The sequence below is a fragment of the Triticum aestivum genome, chromosome 5B (assembly GCF_018294505.1).
Source record: "Triticum aestivum cultivar Chinese Spring chromosome 5B, IWGSC CS RefSeq v2.1, whole genome shotgun sequence".
In the NCBI taxonomy this organism is placed as follows: domain Eukaryota; kingdom Viridiplantae; phylum Streptophyta; class Magnoliopsida; order Poales; family Poaceae; genus Triticum; species Triticum aestivum.
In genome coordinates, this window is record NC_057807.1 from 359,329,397 (window position 1) to 359,343,417 (window position 14,021).

The following is a 14,021-nucleotide window of genomic DNA, read 5'->3' on the forward strand; positions in this document are numbered from 1 at the left end:
GCTCACTTTGGACACAATGTCTTGCCGCCTTCCATGCCCTACCCATTCTATTAATGGACGTGTTGATCCACCAAACTTGTGGTTGGACTCACCTCCTATATTTATTCTTCAATATTTAGCAGACGATGTAAGCGTTGTTTAATTTTAAAATAGCTAGCCATGAAGACTTTTTCTATTAAAAAGGCTCACCTACCGCAGTAAGTGTGTCGGCTCAGGTTAAAATTTACACCAATACGTGTGTGTCATACGAGAAATAATACTAACTATGGTGCAGATCACGAGATGAATGAAAGGCCAAGATACGTCTTTGTGTCCTACGAGAAATAATACTAACTATGGTGCAGATCACGAGATGAATGAGCGGGTGCCATTCATGGAAGGACACCCTCCTAGGCTGCAAGCAGCCCGGAGGCACGCTGCAGCCCCGGAGGGACGCTGCTAGCTCAAGCCTTCAGTGGAGTCGGACGCCTGTCAGTCGCTGATGCGAGGCCGGTGGGCGGGTTGCTGGCTGCCGCCCGGAGCCTGCCATCCACATGGCCACGCCCCCGCTGCCCCTGGCCCCGCGCAAGCCGCCTGCTGTTGCTGCGGTTGCCGAGGTGGGGCGGGACCCGGTGGCCGACTTCTTCAGCACTGCCGACCCCCTCCTCATCCCGCTGCCGCGCATGGATGATGTGCAACAGGAGCTCGACGAGCCCATCGCCACCGCGCTTGATCGCCCGCTCCAGTTTGCCTGTAGCTCGTCCGTTGCGGCCTGCCGCTCCACGACCACCGTTGCCGAGACCAGCCTGCATGTGGGCGCTATGACGCAGCAAGTCATGCAGCTGCAGCTCAACGATGCCGACGATCCGGCACCGGGCCTCTTCACCGACATCCCCCCTTCCGTCATCCCTGCTCCACCGACACGCCGCTCCGCTGCCCCACCCAAGACCAGAGCCACCTCCGCCACAGTCAGGTAAAGCGCGCGTCAAGCTGCGCAGCAGTCCAGCATGCCAGTGGCGAAGAGGGCATCCATGCTGCTGGTCAAGTGCCTCGGCATGTTGGGACCCAAGGAGAAGATGACTGCAAAGGCGGCTGAAGCTCTCATTCGCCGTTTCGACAAGCCGTTGACGGAAGAGGACATCTCCATCATCGCCAATCTCACGCGCCTCGACTCGGCGGCCCTCCGCATAGCAGGTGGCATGGTGGGCCCTGATGCCGACGCGGTCGCCGCGGCTTAGTGTTGTTATGTTAGTTCTACTTAGTATAAGTCTCCAGCAGGGATTGGCACTAGGCCGATTTGAGTTAGGTTTCATGATCGATGACTGTAGTGTTTGTGTTAGGGCTAGTTGGATCGCTTCACACCAGAGTAGTTTTGGGCCTGTTGGTGGTCTTTGGTGAAGGAAATATGCCCTAGAGGCAATAATAAAGTTCTTATTTATATTTCCTTATATCATGATAAATGTTTATTATTCGTGCTAGAATTGTATTAACCGGAAACTTAGTACATGTGTGAATACATAGACAAAACAGTGTCCCTGGTATGCCTCTACTTGACTAGCTCGTTAATCAAAGATGGTTATGTTTCCTGACCATAGGCATGTGTTGTCATTTGATGAATGGGATCACATCATTAGGAGAATGATGTGATGGACAAGACTCATCTGTTAGCTTAGCATTATGATCATTACAGTTTCATTGCTATTGCTTTCTTCATGACTTATACATGTTCCTCAGACTATGAGATTATGCACCCCCCGAATACCGGAGGAACACCTCGTGTGCTATCAAACATCACAACGTAAATGGGTGATTATAAAGATGCTCTACATGTGTCTCCGAAGGTGTTTGTTGGGTTGGCGTAGATCGAGATTAGCATTTGTCACACCGAGTATCGGAGAGGTATCTCTGGGCCCTCTTGGTAATGCACATCATAATAAGCCTTGCAAGCAATGTGACTAATGAGTTAGTTATGGGATGATGTATTACGGGACGAGTAAAGAGACTTGCCGGTAATGAGATTGAACTAGGTATGAAGATACCGACGATCGAATCTCGGGCAAGTAACATACCGATGACAAAGGGAATGATGTATGTTGTCATAACGGTTCGACCGATAAAGATCTTCGTAGAATATGTAGGAGCCAATATGGGCATCCAGGTTCCTCTTTTGGTTATTGACCAGAGAGGTGTCTCGGTCATGTCTACATAGTTCTCGAACCCGTAGGGTCCGCACGCTTAACATTCGTTGATGATATAGTATTATATGAGTTATGTATGTTGGTAACCGAATGTTGTTCGGAGTCCCGGATGTGATCATGGACATGAGAGGAACTCCGGAATGGTCCGAAGATAAAGATTGATATATGGGATAATAGTGTTTGATCTCCGGAAGGGTTCCGGAATTCATCGGAAGGGGTTCTGGATGTTTCCCGAAATGTTTGGGTACGAGAACACTTTATTTGGGCCAAAAGGGAAAGCACACAAAGTTTTTGGAAAGCGCAAAAGGAAGTTTTGCGGAGTCCAGGGGCCAGACGCTAGGGTCCTTGGCGTCTGGGGCCAGACGCCGGGAACCCTGGCGTCTGGCCCTGGAGTCCGAGAAGGCCTCTTGCCTTTCGGGTGAAACCGACTTTGTGGAGGCTTTTACTCCAAGTTTCGACCCCAAGGCCCAACATATAAGTAGAGGGGCAAGGCTAGCACCCAAGAGATATCAAGAAACACCAAGCCGTGTGTCGGCAACCCCGTCCCCTCTAGTTTATCCTCCGTCATAGTTACCGTAGTGCTTAGGCGAAGCCCGACAGAGATTGTTCTTCACCAACACCGTCACCACGCCGTCGTGTTGCCGGAACTCATCTACTACTTAACCTGTCTTGCTGGATCAAGAAGGCGAGGACGTCATCAAGCTGAACGTGTGCTGAACGCTGAGGTGCCGTATGTTTGGTACTTGATCGGGACGGATCGTGAAGGTGTACGACTACATCAACCGCGTTAATAAACGCTTCCGCTTTGCGATCTTCAAGGGTATGAAGATACACTCCCCCTCTCGTTGCTATGCATCTCCTAGATAGATCTTGCGTGATCGTAGGAAAATTTTGAAATCACTGCGTTGCCCAACAGTGGCATCCAAGCCAGGTCTATGCGTAGATGTTATATGCACGAGTAGAACACAAAGAGTTGTGGGCGATAATAGTCATACTGCTTACCACCAACGTCTTACTTTGATTCAGAGGTATTGTTGGATGAAGCAGCCCGGACCGACATTACATGATCGCGTTCATGAGACTGGTTCTACCAACGTGCTTTTGCACATAGGTGGCTGGTCGGTGTCTGTTTCTCCAACTTTAGTTGAATCGAGTTTACTACGGTCGGTCCTTATTGAAGGTTAAAACAACACACTTGACGAAAAATCGTTGTGGTTTTGATGCGTAGGTAAGAACAGTTCTTGCTACAAGCCCGTAGCAGCCATGTAAAACTTGCAACAACAAAGTAGAGGATGTCTAACTTGTTTTTGCAGAGCATGTTGTGATGTGATATGGTCAAGACATGATGTGTTGTATGAGATGATCATGTTTTGTTAAAGTTATCGGCAACTGGCAGGAACCTTATGGTTTCCTTTATTGCATAAAATGCAAGCGCCATATAATTGCTTTATTTTATCGCTATGCGATAGCAATAGTTGCAAAAGCAATAGTTGGCGAGACGACCATGTGATGACACGTTGATAAAGATCAAAATGATGGAGATCATGGTGTCATGCCGGTGACGATGGAGATCATGATGGTACTTTGGAGATGAAGATCAAAGGCACAAGATGATGATGGCCATATCATGTCACATATTTTGATTGCATGTGACGTTTATCTTTTATATTCTTATTTTGCTTAGTTCGGCGGTAGCATTATAAGATGATCCCTTACTAAAATTTCAAGGTATAAGTGTTCTCCCTGAGTATGCACCGTTGCGATAGTTCTTCGTGCCGAGACACCACGTGATGATCGGGTGTGATAAGCTCTACGTTCACATACAACAGGTGCAAGCCAGATTTGCACACGCAGAATACTCAGGTTAAACTTGACGAGCCTAGCATATGCAGATATGGTCTCGGAACACTGGATACCGGAAGGTCGAGCGTGAATCATATAGTAGATATGATCAATATAGTGATGTTCACCATTGAAAACTACTCCATCTCACGTGATGATCGGACATGGTTTAGTTGATTTGGATCACATGATCATTTAGATGACTAGAGGGATGTCTATCTAAGTGGGAGTTCTTAAGTAATATGATTAATTGAACTTTAATTTATCATGAACTTAGTCCTAATAGTGTTTTGCAAATTATGTTGTAGATCAATAGCTCGCGTTATAGCTTCACTATGTTTTTTATATGTTCCTAGAGAAAACTAAGTTGAAAGATGATAGTAGCAATGATGTAGACTGGGTCCGTGATCTGAGGTGTATCCTCATTGCTGCACAGAAGAATTATGTCCTTGATGCACCTCTAGGTGACAGACCTATTGCAGGAGCAGATGCAAACGTAATGAACATTTGGCTTGCTCAATATGATGACTACTTGATATTTTAGTGCACCATGCTTTACGGCTTAGAACCGGGACTTCAAAAATGTTTTTGAAACGTCACGGAGCATATGAGATGTTCCAAGAGCTTAAATTGGTATTTCAGACTCATGCCCGTGTCAAGAGGTATGAGACCTCTGACAAGTACTTTGCCTAAAAGATGGAGGAGAATTGCTCAGCTAGTGAGCATGTGCTCAGAATGTCTGGGTACTACAATCGCTTGAATCAAGTGGGAGTTAATCTTCCAGATAAGATAGTGATTGATAGAGTTCTCTAGTCACCATCACCAGGTTACTGGAACTTTGTGATGAACTATAGTATGCAAGGGATGACGAAAACGAATCCTGAGCTCTTCGTGATGCTGAAATCAATGAAGGTAGAAATCAAGAAAGAGCATCAAGTGTTGATGATTAAACAAGACCACTAGTTTCAAGAAAAGGGAAAAGGGAAAGAAAGGGAACTTCAAGAAGAATGGCAAGCAAGTTGTCACTCCCGTGAAGAAGCCCAAAGCTGGACCTAAACATGAAACTGAGTGCTTCTACTACAAAGGAAATGGTCACTAGAAGTGGAACTGCCCCAAATATTTGGCGGATAAGAAGGATGGCCAAGTGAACAAAGGTATATTTGATTTACAGGTTATTAATGTGTGCCTTGCTAGTGCTCGTAGTAATCCCTGGGTATTTGATACGTGCTCGGTTGCTAAGATTAGTAACTCAAAACAGGAGTTGCAGAATAAATTGAGACTAGTTGAGGATGAAGTGACGATATTGTTGGAATTCATTCAAAGATTGATATGATCATCATCGAGCACTCCCTATACTTTCAGGATTAGTGTTGAACCTAAATAAATGTTGTTTGGTGTTTGCGTTGAGCATGAATATGATTAGATCGTGTTAATTGCAATACAATTATTCATTTAAGACAGAGAATAATTGTTATTCTCTTTACATGAATAAAACATTCTATGGTCATACACCCAATGTTGATAGTTTATTGAATCTCGATCGTGGTAATACACATATTCATAGTATTGATGCCAAAAGATGCAAAGTTGATAATGATAGTGCAACATATTTGTGGCGCTGCCGTTTGGGTCATATCAGTGTAAAGCGCATAAAGAAACTCCATAAAGATGGACTTTTGGAATCACTTGATTATGAATTTGATGCTTGCGAACCATGCCTTATGGGCAAGATGACTAAAACTCCGTTCTCCGGAACAATGGAACGAGCTAGTGACTTATTGGAAATAATACATACCGATGTATGCGGTCCAATGAGTGTTGATGCTCGTGGCGGGTATCGTTATTTTCTGACCTTCACAGATGATTTGAGCAGATATGGGTATATCTACTTAATGAAACACAAGTCTGAAACATTTGAAAAGTTCAAATAATTTCAGAGTGAAGTGGAGAATCATCGTAACAAGAAAATAAAGTTTCTACGATCTGATCGTGGAGGAGAATATTTGAGTTATGAGTTTGGCCTTCATTTAAAACAATGTGGAATAGTTTCACAGCTCACGCCACCTAGAACACCACAGCGTAATGGTGTGTCCGAACATCGTATCCGCACTTTATTGGATATGATGCGATCTATGATGTCTCTTACCGATTTACCACTATCGTTTTGGGGTTATGCATTAGAGACAGCTGCATGCACGTTAAACAGGGCACCATCAAAATCGTTGAGACGATGCATTATGAACTGTGGTTTGGCAAGAAACCAAAGTTGTCGTTTCTTAAAGTTTGGGGTTGTGATGCTTATGTGAAAAAGCTTCAACCTGATAAGCTTGAACCCAAATCAGAGAAGTCCATCTTCATAGGATACCCAAAGGAAACTGTTGGGTACACCTTCTATCACAGACCCGAATGCAAGATATTTGTTGATAAAAATGGATCCTTTCTAGAGAAGGAGTTTCTCTCGAAAGGAGTGAGTGGGAGGAAAGTAGAACTTGATGAGGTAATTGTACCTTCTCCCGAATTGGAAAGTAGTTTATCACAAAAATTAGTTAGTGATTCCTACACTAATTAGTGAGGAAGCTAATGATGATGATGATCATGAAACTTCAGATCAAGTTACTACCGAACCTTGTTGGTCAACCAGAGTACGATCCGCACCAGAGTGGTACAGTAATCCTATTCTGGAAGTCATGTTACTAGACCATGATGAACCTACAAACTATGAGGAAGCAATGATGAGCCCAGATTCCGCGATATGGCTTGAGGCCATGAAATCTGAGATGGGATCCATGTATGAGGACAAAGTGTGGACTTTGGTGGACTTGCCCAATGATCGGCAAGCCATTAAGAATAAATGGATCTTCAAGAGAAAGACGGACGCTGATAGTAGTGGTACTATCTACAAAGCTCTACTTGTCACAAAAGGTTTTCAACAAGTTTAAGGAGTTGACTACGATGAGACCTTCTCACCCGTAGCGATGCTTAAGTCTGTCCGAATCATGTTAGCAATTGCTGCATTTTATGATTATGAAATTTGGCAGATGGATGTCAAAACTGCATTCCTGAATGGATTTCTGGAAGAAAAGTTGTATATGATGCAACCAGAAGGTTTTGTCGATCCAAAGGGTGCTAACAAAGTGTGCAAGCTCCAGCAATCCATTTATAGACTGGTGAGCCTCTCGGAGTTGGAATAAACGCTTTGATAGTGTGATCAAAGCATATGGTCTTATACAGACTTTTGGAGAAGCCTGTGTTTACAAGAAAGTGAGTGGGAGCTCCGTAGCATTTCTAATATTATATGTGGATAACATATTGTTGATTGGAAATGATATAGAATTTCTGGATAGCATAAAGGGATACTTGAATAAGAGTTTTCAATGAAAGACCTCAGTGAAGCTGCTTACATATTGGGCATCAAGATCTATAGAGATAGATCAAGACGCTTGATAAGATTTTTCAATGAGTAAATACCTTGACAAGTTTTTGAAAGAGTTCAAAATGGATCAGTCAAAGAAGGAGTTCTTGTCTGTATTACAAGGTGTAAAGTTGAGTAAGACTCAAAGCCCGACCACGACAGAAGATAGAAAGAGAATGAAAGTCATTCCCTATGCCACAATCATAGGTTCTATAAAGTATGTTGTGCTATGTACCAGACCTATTGTGTACCTTGCCATGAGTTTGGCAAGGGGGTACAATAGTGATCTAAGAGTAGATCGCTGGACGTCGATCAAACTTATCCTTAGTGAGGACTAAGGAAATGTTTCTCGGTGATGCGGGTGATAAAGAGTTCGTTGTAAAGAGTTACGTCGATGCAAGCTTTTACACCGATCCAGATGACTCTAAGTCTCAATCTGGATACATATTGAAAGTGGGAGCAATTATCTAGACTAGCTCCATGCAGAGCATTATAGACATAGAATATTTGCAAAATACATACGGCTCTGAATGTGACATATCCGTTGACTAAACTTCTCTTATAAGCAAAACATGATCACACCTTAGTACTCTTTGGGTGTTAATCACATAGCGATGTGAACTAGATTATTGACTCTAGTAAACCCTTTGGGTGTTGGTCACATGGCGATGTGAACTATGGGTGTTAATCACATACAGATGTAAACTATTGGTGTTAAATCACATGGCGATGTGAACTAGATTATTGACTCTAGTGCAAGTGGGAGACTGAAGGAAATATGCCCTAGAGGCAATAAAAAAGTTGTTATTTATATTTCCTTATATCATCATAAATGTTTATTATTCGTGCTAGAATTGTATTAACCGGAAAATTAGTACAAGTGTGAATACATAGACAAAACATAGTGTCCCTGGTATGCCTCTACTTGACTAGCTCGTTAATCAAAGATGGTTATGTTTCCTGACCATAGACATGTGTTGTCATTTGATGAATGGGATCACATCATTAGGAGAATAATGTGATGGACAAGACCCATCCGTTAGCTTAGCATTATGATCGTTACAATTTCATTGCTACTGCTTTCTTCATGACTTATACATGTTTCTCAGACTATGAGATTATGCAACCCCCGAATGCCAGAGGAACACCTTGTGTGCTATCAAACGTCACAACATAAATGGGTGATTATAAATATGCTCTACAGGTGTCTCTGAAGGTGTTTTTGGGTTGGCATAGATCGAGATTAGGATTTGTCACTTCGAGTATCGGAGAGGTATCTCTAGGCCCTCTCGGTAATGCACATCATAATAAGCCTTGCAAGCAATGTGACTAATGAGTTAGTTACAGGATGATGTATTACAGAACAAGTAAAGAGACTTGCCGGTAACGAGATTGAACTATGTATGAAGATACCGATGATCGAATCTCGAGCAAGTAACATACCGATGACAAAGGGAATGATGTATGTTGTCATAACGGTTCGACCGATAAAGATCTTCGTAGAATATGTAGGAGACAATACAGGCATCCAGGTTCCACTATTGGTTATTGACCAGAGAGGTGTCTCGGTCATGTCTACATAGTTCTCGAACCTGTAGGGTCCGCATGCTTAATGTTCGTTGATGATATAGTATTATATGAGTTATGTATGTTGGTAACCGGATGTTGTTTGGAGTCCCGGATGTGATCACGGACATGACGAGGAACTCCGGAATGGTCCGAAGATAAAGGTTGGTATATGCGATAATAGTGTTTGATCTCCGGAAGGGGTTCCGAATGTTTCCCGAAATGTTTGGGTATGGGAACACTCTATTTGGGCCAAAAGGGAAAGCTCGCAAGGTTTTTGGAAAGCATAAAAGGAAGTTTTGCGGAGTCCAGGGGCCAGACGCCAGGGTCCCTGGCGTCTGGTTCCAGACGCCGGGAACCCTGGCATCTGGCTCTGGAGGCCGAGAAGGACTCTTGCCTTTCGGGTGAAACCGACTTTGTGGAGGCTTTTACTCCAAGTTTTAACCCCAAGACTTAACATATAAATAGAGGTGCAGGGATAGCACCCAAGAGAGATCAAGAATTACCAAGCCATGTGCCAGCAACCCCGTCCCCTCTAGCTTATCACCGGTCATAGTTTCCATAGTGCTTAGGCGAAGCCCTACAGAGATTGTTCTTCCCAAACACCGTCACCACGCTGTCATGCTGCCGGAACTCATCTACTACTTCGCCCGTCTTGCTGGATCAAGAAGGCGAGGACGTCATCGAGCTGAACGTGTGCTGAACGTGGAGGTGCCGTACGTTCGGTACTTGATCGGGACGGATCGTGAAGGTGTACGACTACATCAACCGCGTTGATAAACGCTTCCGCTTTGCTATCTTCAAGTGTATGAAGATACACTCCCCCTCTCATTGCTATGCATCTCCTAGATAGATCTTGCGTGATCATAGGAAAATTTTGAAATTACTGCGTTGCCTAACATCTGGCGCCCCCTCGCTAGGCGGATGGTGTACTTGTGTTCATCTCAGATCAATAGAATGTTGTTACTGCTAGAGAAAACCATTGTTCCATATGAGTAACATAACTAGTGCAATCTTGAGTTGGAATGTGAGAGGGCTGAATTGGCCAGCGAAGCGCACAACTGTGAGTGAGATTGGAGAGGCTCACGAGCAAGCATTCTATGCCTCCAAGAAACAAAGCTGGAATCCTAGACACCCGCCATTGTTCAGGAGCTGGGAGGTCGCAAGCTTGAGGGGTGCGATGTCCTGCCTGCAATGGGCACCAGGGGAGGAGTGGCCATTCTCTGGGATAAGGCTGTCATTAGTCTCACCACCCATGCAATCGGATGTTTCTCGATCATGGGCAAAGTGTCCGATCTGCAGGACAACTCCTCTTTCTGACTGACAATTGTATATGGACCTGCTGATGATGCGCGTACAGACGCCTTCCTGGCAGAGATGGCACACGCTGCACCGCCGTCGGGGGAGCCTTGGCTGATCAATGGAGATTTCAATGTCATCTATGAAGCGAGGGACAAGAACAATCTGAATTTGAATAGAGGATTGTGAGCATGTTCAAGGCAGCTATTGACACGGCGGGCTTGCGTGAGATAAAGTGCAAAAATAGAAGGTTCACATGGACACACGAGCGGTAGGACCCAACAATGGTCTGCATCGACAAGGTTTTCTGTAATGCAAAATGGGATGCCCTCTTTCCATCCTACATGGTAATGGCTGCGGCAATTGCGTGCTTGGATCACTGCCCACTCGTGTTGGCCAACTCCGCAGCTCCAAAAAGGAGGACTGTTTTCAGGTTCGAGCCTTTCTGGCCGTGTTTCCCCGCTTCCACTACACGGTAAACCTGGCTTGGCAGCGGCCGGTAAACCACACATGCCCAGTCATAAGGATCCAGGTGAAAATGCAACGGGTAGCTCATGATCTTAGCATATGGGCCAGAACTCACTTCAGCGATGCCAAGGTGCAGTTTCACCTGGCCTGTGAGGTTGTGTTGCGGCTGGACGTTGCACAAGAGAAGCGTCCTCTCACTCCAAGCGAATTCAACCTGCGCAAGCAGCTAAAGCAAAGAATTCTGGGGCTGGCTATGATTGAGAGAGCCCACAAGAGACAAGCCTCCCAGATCACCTGGCTCAAGACGGGGGACGCCCATACTGCTTTCTTTCAAGCCAAGATCAACTCGCGCATGCGGAAGAACTTCATTCACTCCCTAGAGACTGACAATGATGTTGTTACTGCACATGATGAAGAAGGCCTCTGTTGCACACATGCATTTCTCCAACTTGCTGGGAAGAAAAGAGGATAGAAAGTGCTCGATAAACTGGGAGGAGCCGCACACGCCCACAACCCAAAATGAGGGGCTCGACAACCCATTCACTGAAGCTAAAGTTTGGGCTGCAATCTTTGCATCGCCGGCGGACTGGGCACCTGGCCCTAATGGGTTCTCAGGCATGTGTTTTCAGAAGCTGCTGGGGCATGATAAGGCCTTGTTCAGTCATCTCTACAGGCTCGCCGGTGGAAACTTTGCTCACCTGAACATGGCTATGATTGCCTTGCTCCCAAAGAAAGATGGTGTTGTCAAAACAAGTGATTTCAGGCCAATTAGCTTCATCCACTCTATTGCAAAGCTGTTCTCAAGAGTCCTGTCCATTCGGCTAGCTAATGCCATTGACAAGCTGATCAACCCAGCACAAACAACATTTTAGAGGAAGAAGTGCATCCATGACAGCTATTTATATGTGGAAAACACGGTCAGAAAACTGCACAGAAACAAAACCCCGGCACTATTGTTGAAACTTTACATTGCTCGGGCCTTTGATAGTGTCTCTTGGGAATACATTTTGGAGCTGCTTGAGGTGCTAGGCTTCCCCCCGCGATGGAGGGATTGGATTTCTCTCCTTCTCTCGACATCCTCCTCCTCCTGTCTCCTAAATGGGGTGCCGGGGGACTGCATGGATCACCATCGAGGGCTTAGATAGGGAGACCCCCTCTCGCCGCTGCTATTTATTCTATGCATCGACACTCTCCACCGCATGCTAGAGGCGGCCACTAGGACAGGCTAGTTGGCGCCGCCGGGGACAGCAACAGCTAGGATGTGAACAAGCTTGTACGCCGACGACGCGGTCATCTTCATCAACCCCATGTGCGAAGAGATCGATGCCCTGCTTGGCCTGCTATGGCATTTCGACAATGCCACGGGCCTGTAGTTAATCCCTCCAAGTCATCTGCGATCCCGATCCGTCGTAGCGGCATCAACCTGGCCGCGGTGCTGCTGAATTTTGGTGGCACAATGACGACACTTCCGATCACATACCTGGGCCTGCCCATCATGGCCGGGAGGATTAGGCTAGTTCACATGCAGTTCATCCTCGATATAATTAGGGCTAGGCTGGCCGACTGGAAGGGTAGATTAATGCCAATGGCGGGCTGCCGCGTCCTCGTATGCTGTGTCCTGTCCGCCATTCCAACCTTCACGCTCACGGTGTTGCGAGCACCGAAGAAACTCTTCAAGGAAATCGATAAGTCTCAGCAACGTTTTCTGGGCGCAAGACAAGGAGATCTCGAGGGCAAAGTGCAAGCTGGGCTGGAAGACGGTAACTGCGCCGAAGCTGCACGGTGGCCTGGGCATCCACGACCTACCCAGGTTCGCCCGTGCGCTGCGGCTGCGGTGGTTGTGGCTCTCCTGGCAGCAGCTTCACCGGCCTTGGGTGGGTACCGGTACGCCTTGCGAGTGGGCTCTGTTTGCAACCCGTACCTCCGTCACCATTGGGAATGGAACCATGGCCTCATTTTGGTCATTCTCCTGGCTGGGAGGCCGACAACTTTGCATGGCCTTTCCGGTGCTTTTTGCTGCATCCATCAGGAAAAACCGATCGGTGAAGGAGGCCTTGCAGGGCGACCACTGGGTTCTTGATCTCAGACATGCCAACCACAACGACATCATTCGTCAAGTCATCGAGCTGGCCAGAGAAATCAAGAGCACTGATATCGTCTTGGAGGCCCAGACATCGGACACAATTCATTGGATACAACACAGTTCGGGGATGTACTCCACCAAATCTGCCTACACTGCCCAATTTGCAGGTGGACAGCACAACAGCTTCAGAAGCATAATTTGGAAGGTCTGGGCACCGGGGAAGATCAAGATGTTCCTCTGGTTCCTCCACCAAGACAAGCTATGGTGCAATGACAGGTTGCAACGGAGTGGTTGGGAGAATGGATACTTCTGCCCTCTATGCATGAGAAATCTTGAGACATCCTTCCACCTCTTTTGGGAGTGCCTAGTTTCCTTGATGGTTTGGAACAAAGCTGCTGCCTGGACCAGCTGCCAGGCTCTAAACCCTGCTGGTTGGTGCAATGCAACCACGTCGATGGGCTGTGCCGATAGGATACTCGCTGATGCAGCGACAGGCAACCGCAAGGGCACCAAGTCGATGTTGGCCCTCATCGCTTGGCACATATGGTTGGAGAGAAACTCCTGTGTCTTGAGAGGGAAGTAGGCAGACGAGTGGCACATCGTAGAGGCATGTCGCCGGGATATGGAGCAATGGAGATTGGCAGGCGCAAAATGCATAGAGCATCCCTTTGGGGACATGACGTGAGATATCGCCCTAAAGCATACTCACCTGGGAGCAAAGTCCCTCCAGTGACCCGCTGAAATTTTCCTTCATCCATTTGATAACTTGATCGAAAACATTTTTTCACTCTCTCCTGCTACATCAATGAAACAATTGCCCAAGCTGGTTTCTTCAAAAAAAACTGAATTGAACCTGAAGCATCTATATCGAACTCTCATCATTACGTGGCTTAGTAGTGTTTGCAGCCCAAAACTTCAGATTGGCATATGATTCTTGCTAGGCCTTGTCCATAGATGGCAGCGCCGTAGCTCGAAATATCCTGATTCTGGCTAGGACATGTCCCATGTAGAATCTTGTCCATGCAAATCCCTCTGTTACATTTCTTAAGCAAAATATGTCACGCCCAATATGCGACCCTATCCAAAAGGAACTCGAAGGTCCCACCAAGGATAGACCCGCATATTGAAACGCTTTTGCAAGGTGGATATCATTACATCAACATTACATAATAGA